This window comes from Cotesia typhae, unplaced genomic scaffold (genome assembly GCF_013202065.1).
Source record: "Cotesia typhae breed Kobodo isofemale line unplaced genomic scaffold, CoteBio_Ctyphae contig_119, whole genome shotgun sequence".
Taxonomy (NCBI): domain Eukaryota; kingdom Metazoa; phylum Arthropoda; class Insecta; order Hymenoptera; family Braconidae; genus Cotesia; species Cotesia typhae.
The window spans coordinates 1,544,864-1,552,968 of record NW_027423712.1 but is presented as its reverse complement, the minus strand read 5'-3'; the positions used below and the strand labels follow the sequence as shown (position 1 = coordinate 1,552,968).

At 25.9% G+C, this 8,105-nt stretch overlaps 3 long non-coding RNA genes across 4 annotated transcripts; 2 read left to right on the top strand and 1 right to left on the bottom strand.

The window, feature by feature from the left end:
• Positions 1 to 520: 520 nt before the first annotated feature.
• On the top strand, positions 521 to 5,621 carry LOC141532427 (uncharacterized). The gene is made up of 3 exons (XR_012480087.1): positions 521 to 845; positions 3,957 to 4,136; positions 5,483 to 5,621. It is a non-coding gene; the product is annotated as an uncharacterized LOC141532427 (long non-coding RNA).
• On the top strand, positions 2,836 to 3,224 carry LOC141532434 (uncharacterized). The gene is made up of 2 exons (XR_012480088.1): positions 2,836 to 2,971; positions 3,055 to 3,224. It is a non-coding gene; the product is annotated as an uncharacterized LOC141532434 (long non-coding RNA).
• Positions 5,298 to 8,083, bottom strand: LOC141532422 (uncharacterized). 2 transcript variants are annotated; one of them, XR_012480086.1, is made up of 3 exons: positions 7,801 to 7,941; positions 6,142 to 7,718; positions 5,298 to 5,852 (listed from the first exon to the last, which is right to left on the bottom strand). It is a non-coding gene; the product is annotated as an uncharacterized LOC141532422 (long non-coding RNA). The 2 variants fall into 2 exon arrangements; XR_012480085.1 differs by having other exon boundaries at positions 5,299 to 5,852; positions 7,929 to 8,083.
• Positions 8,084 to 8,105: the final 22 nt, after the last annotated feature.

Below are 8,105 nucleotides of genomic sequence, written 5' to 3'. Positions count from 1 at the left end.
GCTCTGGGAATACCAGCAGACGTGAAAATCGAATCAGAACTACACCAGTCTATTTGCAATCTCTCTCTTAAAGTATATATATTCTACCGAGACAGAAATTCGTATAAACTGTCCAAAAGTTTAATATACATCTATATCACAGTCGTTTATCTCTCACTAAAATTTCGTTAACTCTCTTTAGGAATGACTTATTTGCGACAAAAAAAAAAAAAATATATATATATATATATATATATATATATATATATATATATATATATAACTTGCATTTGCTGGTAAGGTACAAGGTACAAGGAGAAGTAAAGAGCAGACTTTACCGAGTTATTTAAAAGTCACTGTTAAATTCTTGACACGTTTCGAGCTTACAAATTTTATTCTTACCACGTTCTTATGCTGTATATACCCGATTGCTATAGAGATACACTAGCCTGCAAGTTTTTGGAGAGCCATGAAAATACACCAGTTGTCACACGCTGTTTGGTATTTTTAAAAATCAACAACAAGCACACACATTTTCCTCTCTTTTAATAAAAGCTTTCTTATCTCGGCAGGGGAGAGGTGATAAATAGCGCAGATGCTTTTGTCAACAGCAATTCATCTGCCAGATTGATAAAATTTTTTTTTTTTTTTTTTTATTAATTGATTGATTTTTTTGAGAAGAAAAAATAAGATTCGGGTGCATGCAACATAAGTTTCAACATAAAGGGTAAAACGGTTAATTAATCACAAGCTGACGCACCCTCCTCTCAAATGTTACTGATTGTTAAATAATTCGAGGCGATAATGAAGCTTGTCAGTGTCATTTAACTAACTGAGGCAACATCTGCTAATGAAGATAACCAAGGGTTTGTGTTTTTATTTTATTTGATCGGAAAATTAAACAGATTAATACTATTCAACAAGCATAGGTATTTCCAGTATAATTCTATCTGTTACATACATTTTTTATTAAGATAATTATCGATAAAATCGTACGCGAGTGTCATAAGAATCGTGGCATTGATATCTTGAAGAAAATCGCTTCTATCAAAGATGGTGATTAATAATGTAAGATAACAATACATTATTATGTTGCACGGATTTTTTTATTTGTAAATGGAATTTAACTTACAAATGACCTTGCTTTTATACAGTGAACTAAATATTTAATCAATTGGTTGGCGATAAATCGGTAGACAATTTTTGGTGATATATAACAGCAGCATGGCTACCAGACCACAACGCCTATCTCACAAGTTGATTAAACTTGTTAGTTTTAGAGTTATTGATATTTTTTTAAGTTTTTTTAATATGTTAAAAAAAAAATTATTCTAATAGAATTTTTTTACTTTTTTATTCCATCAAATTTCCGTTAGGTGTCGCATAAGCAGTAAACTAACTCGAACTTAAAAAACTAAGGCTTAAGTATTTAATACCACAGTGAAATAAAAATAAAAATGTCAATTTTTTCAATTCTATTAAAAATTAATTATTAAAAAAATATAAAAAAATAATTTGGGCTTTTAATTTTATTTCATTTTTAAATGTGAAATTTTTTAATAATTATTTACAATCATTTAATAATAAATAATAATTTTTAGTTGCATAAATTTTCGCTAGGTGCCGCATAGGCGCTAAAATAACTCGTAGTTAAAAAGTTACAGTGCAAGCATTTAATACCAAAGTAAAATAAATGTAAAAAATGACCCTCATCTGTAAAATTATTATGTCATCATGATTACCTTGTACACGCGGATGGAACGCGACGTGTCAAGAAAATAATAAATAATTATTTTATAAGCGTAGGTTAGTACGTGAATAAATTACTGACAATTTATAAGTGAGTATACTGCAATTTACCTTTTTAAAATCCTCTATGTTTTTCCAATTGCGTAATATAAGATATACCTATTTGCGGGATGTGTCATCGCAGTAAAGTCAACGGTTTATGACGAGCCTCCAATGACCCACGATCTCATCAACTCCTTGAGGATTTCAATGTCATTGCTTTTCAATTTTTTATTATATCACAATAGAAATTCAATTATTTTATTAAAAAAAAAAAAAAAAAAAAAAACATACATTTATTAATTAATTGCAAATCGTAGAACAGTTATCAATTTTTTATCTTTGCTAGAAAAATTATTATCGATTAAAAAAAATATCAAAATTTCCGGGAAAATATTTTTTTTTCTAATTTAATTTAATATAACAACATAAATAATTAGGCAATAAAAAAACAGGTCAAACCTTCGGCAGATAATTCTAATGCAATAAATGTAGAGAGCAAACCGAGGTTACGTCTCATTATCATTATATTTTTAGCGTCCTTGCGCGTATAATTGATCGCACATCCATGGGAAAATATAAACAATGTTTTGACATCGTCATCTAATTATATCTGAAGATAAAACACAAAAAAAAAAATATCGAACAAAAACACGACTCACTTATCTTAATTTCCAGAATTAATTATTATTGGGCAATTATTTTAATTAAATTATTAATAAATTCAAGGGTGAAGTTTGTAGAGCATTTGATCCTCGAGCAATTTAATTACAACGTTTAATTTTTATTAGAGTTTTACCAATCACAAAAATCAAAAATTTTCCATTTTAATTATTTACTTGAATTTTAAAAATTTTATCTGAGTTTGTGGACTTATATCGGGAGTGAAAAATCTAAAAATGAAAAATGTAATATTTATTGCGAGCTATCTACGACAAGGTTATCAGAATCGTCAATAGTTATTACTGTTATTAGTTATTAGTCAGTATTAGTGCGCATAAATGATAAGGAGACAATAACAGTTCACCACAAGTAGAGTAATCGTACAATATATATTATCTAGTTACACGCAATTCATGAATAACTGGAGAATAATTTACGATTTAAGAGCCCCGATGATTATTTTATTTTATTTGTTCTTTTGGCTTGAGTATATTTTAACCGGCTAGGATTTAACTTGGATAACCGTCAATAATTCATCGACGTAATTATTCACCCGTATAAGAGAATTAATTCAAACGTCACTTACAGCTTGTCTCTATAATAAGAGGTAAAACGCTTTCACAGGTTATTCTCAGACCAAAATTGTCCAGACAGTCGGCAATTAATAGTTTTTGATTATGCAACACTTAATTGGACCTAAATTTATGAAGAAATTGATGTTATTAAATCTACAATTTGTTAATTTAGCAGAAAAATTATTATTAAGTTAATAAATTTAATTTTATTGAAGAGAATTTATTTGCAAAATTTCTGCTCAATAATTGTAATTATATTACTCAAAGTTTTTTTTAATTTTCTATTTTAGGAAAAAAATTTACATTTTAAATTTATAAAAAAAAATTTTTTATACATACGAAGTATATTAATAAAGAAATTAAATTAAAAAAACATTCAATTTTTTATTTATAAGAACTAAAAAAATCTTTAAATTGAAATTTTTATTAAAAAATCAAGTTTTTAATTAAAAAAATAAAATTAAGACCCAAATTTAAGTTTAATTAATTAATTTTACTCAAATTTTCACAAATACAATCAAAATTTCTCACAAAAAATTCCAAAGTATAATTTAGCGCTTTGTCAAAAATTTATCACCCCCGCCATTTTGAAACCAATCGACCGATTTAATTTCTTTTGAAGGACAATTAAATTGATACCTTAAACAGTAATTACACCAAGTTTCGTAACAACCCCTTCAATTTTACCCCCAACAACAGCTATATCACTTTTTGAACTAACAATTTTTTGAATTTACTCTTTAAAATTAAAAAAAAAAAAAAAAAAAGCAAAATTCACCGGAAATTTCAGCAAAATAGGGAAAATTTTGTGTAATTATTTTCGTTAATAAAAATAATGGGCGATTGCTGGAAAATTAGCGTCAAACAGTCGACAAGATGTCAAGAAAAATAGGGAAAAAATGCAGGTGGTTAAGTCGGTTATTTAATGACTAGCATTTCTTTTCTTCCTAGAAGGCGTATCCGTGATTCAGACTTAGTTTGTTAGTTGGCTGAGCGTGATGCACGCAACTTTGACGGTTACTGTCGAGACTGCTAATATAAACCAACTGGGAATGTGTCATGAGTCTATCCTTCATTTTTGACGTAAACAGGACAAATATTTATGGGAAAAAAGCATTTTCAAATGTCAATGTTAGTGTTAAAAAATTAATGGATTATTTATATATCCGCGACAATTGTAATAATAACTATAAATCAATTTTATGAAAATATAAATGAGTAATTTCAATTATTTGCAATTGTATTGTTCAGTCTATTTATCACGCTCAAAAAAAAAATTAATTTAATCACCGTATTTATTTATTTAATTTTTAGTGAATATTTTTATTCAGAAAAAGAATAACTTCGCGATATTTTAACGTGGTCTTGCATCGTTATTGCCGTAATTTTGTACCCTAAGTAATGCAAAGTGCACCTTTTAATGTCTCCGCTCGAGTCTTATCTAAATTTATTTTTTTCTTCTTTTATATGTAAGTTAAATATTAAGTAAAATAAAATTTTGAATAAACTTTGGATTATTTATTTAATGTACGTGCTTAAATAGATAGACAGGAGACTAAAATAATAATTTAACTATTTATTGTTGCAAAGCAAGAGATTTTTAACCTTGCGTCTGTACTGAACGTGCGAATAATTTGAATTTGTCATTACATCTACGGTTTACGCCTAGCGTTTACTTATTCCAAGTGTATCCATTATTGCGCGGAAATAATTATGTGTCACATATATCACCGCGACGTACTTAAATTTAAGAATATATATTTACATATTTAAATTATAATAATAGTTGAACAATTAATTAGCGGAAGATATTAAGATAATTTATATGCATTATTTTTGTATTTAATTACAGTATTATATGTTTAATAAAACTAAAAACGGAGGATATTATTTTACATTGTATTTGATTAATTGTTCGCTTAATTACACATTTGCAAGACAACATTCCTTTATAACAAATACCTGACGTATCAACTATTTAATACGTCAATTCTGCTTATTAAATAATCATTATAAAATTTTTGTTTAATAATTTCAGTTAAAAATTTTCTAAATAAATTCGTTTAAAATTTTTTTTTAATAATTTTAATTTATTTTTTTTTTAATTATTTTTATTAAAAAATTAAATAATTATAAAAAATTATTTTTAATAAAAATTTAAATTGTTTAAAAATTTTAATTATTAAAAAATAAATTTTTTTTTTAATTTAAATATTTATACTTTTCTTTAAATAAAATTAATTATAAAAAAAATTAAATTTTATTTAAAATAAAACAAGTTTATTTTCTCTTTATAAATAAAATAACTATTAATAAATAAAATTAACTGAGATTGAGTGTAAAAAAACAATTAAAAATTTCCTCAACTGGTAATTAAAAAAAAATTAAAAGTATATATACTTCTGAAGCTATAACTCGTTCATTGTTATTTAAAAAGAGTGTAAAAAATAGTTGATGTTGATGAAATAAAATTTCAGATGGTAGTTTATTGCAAAACAGATTAATGACCGGCCATCATCCGACTTACGATAGTATGAAGATAAAGAAGTCACTTGTAAGTCGTTACATCATAATTGCCGTGCAAGTGCAATGCCAATGTCGACTCGGCTGGCTGTGTCGGTATATGTAATGTTATTACATATATAATAGAGCTGCGAGCACTTGCAGCTGAAAATCCCCCGCAGGTGAATTAAATTCCGCTTCTCTGATTAATTACGGACCTAACGACTTGAGAAGTTATTTTTCTTGCTATTTACAGCTGGTTAAATGACTCGTCGTCTTTTTATTACTTATTGTTCGATTATTACACTTTATATTAAAAACATTTTGCGTTGTGAAAAAAATTGCCTGTAAAAAAAAAATTGTTTAATTAAAATTATTAAAAAATAAAAATTTTAAATAAAATCATTTAAAAAAATCTTTAATTAAAATTATTTAAAAAAAGATTTTTAATAAAATCATTTAAAAAAATCTTTAATTAAAATTATTTTTAAAAAACATTTTAAATAAAATCTTTTATTAAAATTATTAAAACAAAATTTTTAATTAAAAATAAAAAATGAAGATTTTTAAGCATTTAATTATATTTAAAAAAAAAATCCAATTTTGATTGAAAAAAAATAAAATAATATTTAACTGAATAAAATAATTGAATTAGATTTCTTGGTGGACTGGAAAGAGATCAACTCTTGAGTTGAAATCAATAGTGTCGTTGTCTTCCAATCAATTTATCCTGGTAATTCCTTCGCCGATCAAATCATTTAAAATTTTCCATTTTCTGCTCCAATATAAACTTCAATATAGATATATAAATATAGATCTAATCCAATAAAGGACTACAGACACAGCTGAATGCTAAAAATATAATGTTCTTCTATTTCACTGTCGATATCAATATCAAATTTACCCATTCCAACTGTGGCAGTGCCTTTCCACCGCAGTTTGACGACCGACAAAAAATATCTCCTAAACTCTCACAATACCCGTCCAAATAACTGTCTCGGTTTTCCGACGGCCATCTTGTCGCTCAATCTTAAAGTTTTACGTGGAATGTCAGTTAAAAAATTCTAGAAACTAACGATACTTTTTTTCCATTAAATAAAATAATAAAAAAATAATATTTAAAGTTTAAAGTCGCTTATATTGATATGGATCAATCAAAACAGTTCAAATTTAAAAAAAAATTCTTCAAAAATTACTTAAAAAAATTTATGATAAGAAACTACCTAAGTTTCATTTTTAGCGCCATTTTTAAAATAGTTGGGGGTAATTTCAGCTACAGTAATAACCGTTGTACAGTGACTGCACGTTTTTCAAACTCAACTAACCTTCAATCAGTTAAACACGTGTTGAAGTTTTCTAATAATTAAATACATTTTTATCTGTGTAATTTTGTGATTTTTTAAATTTATAAAAAAACAGTTTTTATATTCAAAAAAATGAATATATTTTTTTATGTTTAATAGTTTTATATATGACACTGAAATTATCAGACACTTGATAAATTTTTAATTTTTATAAAAAATAAACAAAGTCTACACATAAAAAATTTATAATTTTTTAGAATAAATTTTTTTTTATAAAATTTATTTGTTAAAATAATTTAAAAAAATTATCAAATATCTTAATTTCAATGTCATATTTAAATATATAATTATTCATAAATAATAATAATAATAATAGTGCAATTTAAAATTATAAAATGAAAATAAATTAAATAATTAGAAAGTATTTTTATTGAAAGACGAACTTCATGGATCAAAGGTGTGTCGGTGAATAAACATAGACGAACAATCGGAGTATAATTTCCTACCCAGTTTCATCCTTACCGCAACTACCTCTTCACCCTTTACCCTTATCCGAACTCCCCCACATGTCCACTGGTTTTCTCCATCAATCCAGTCGATATCATTGCTACGCGGCATCCATACGTTATCCGGTCTTATCCATTTGCTCAATTATTCATCATCTTCCCCAAAATTCAACAGATTAACACGTCATAAAATCTGAAAAATCGAAACTATTAAACACCGATTTTAATTTCTAAAATCAAAATAAATTTTAATTAAGAAGAACCAAAAAATCTTGTGTAAGTTATCGGCGAATAAATAACTTCCCTGAATTGATCTTGATCGTGAAGGCGACAGACTATGGGGCAATCTCTGCTTCCTTTTGGAACTTCATTAATTATTAATTAATAACTCGAGCTTGAAACTGAAAAAAAAAAATAATAAGGTAAGTCAATAAATCTGGGAAATAAATAATTGCAAGTAATATAAAATAGATAATTAAATACTGATTTATAAAGACGACACGTTATCAAAGGATAATTGAATCAATAGATATGATAGTTGATCATTTTTCGAGCGATAATCTTCCACTTGAAACTTCTGAGATTTATGCAATTTTTGCATTAAATATTACCTTTTACGCAATTAAATGCACTCGGATTTATCTGGCGATGATAGTAATAATAAATAAATGATTAAATATTTTTTTTCAGTAGTTAACTATTAACTATCGACTATTGCTGTGTACATTGATCTTCACCGAGAAACTCTATATTAAATTTTCTTCGGGTGGTATATATTTTGTTATAAG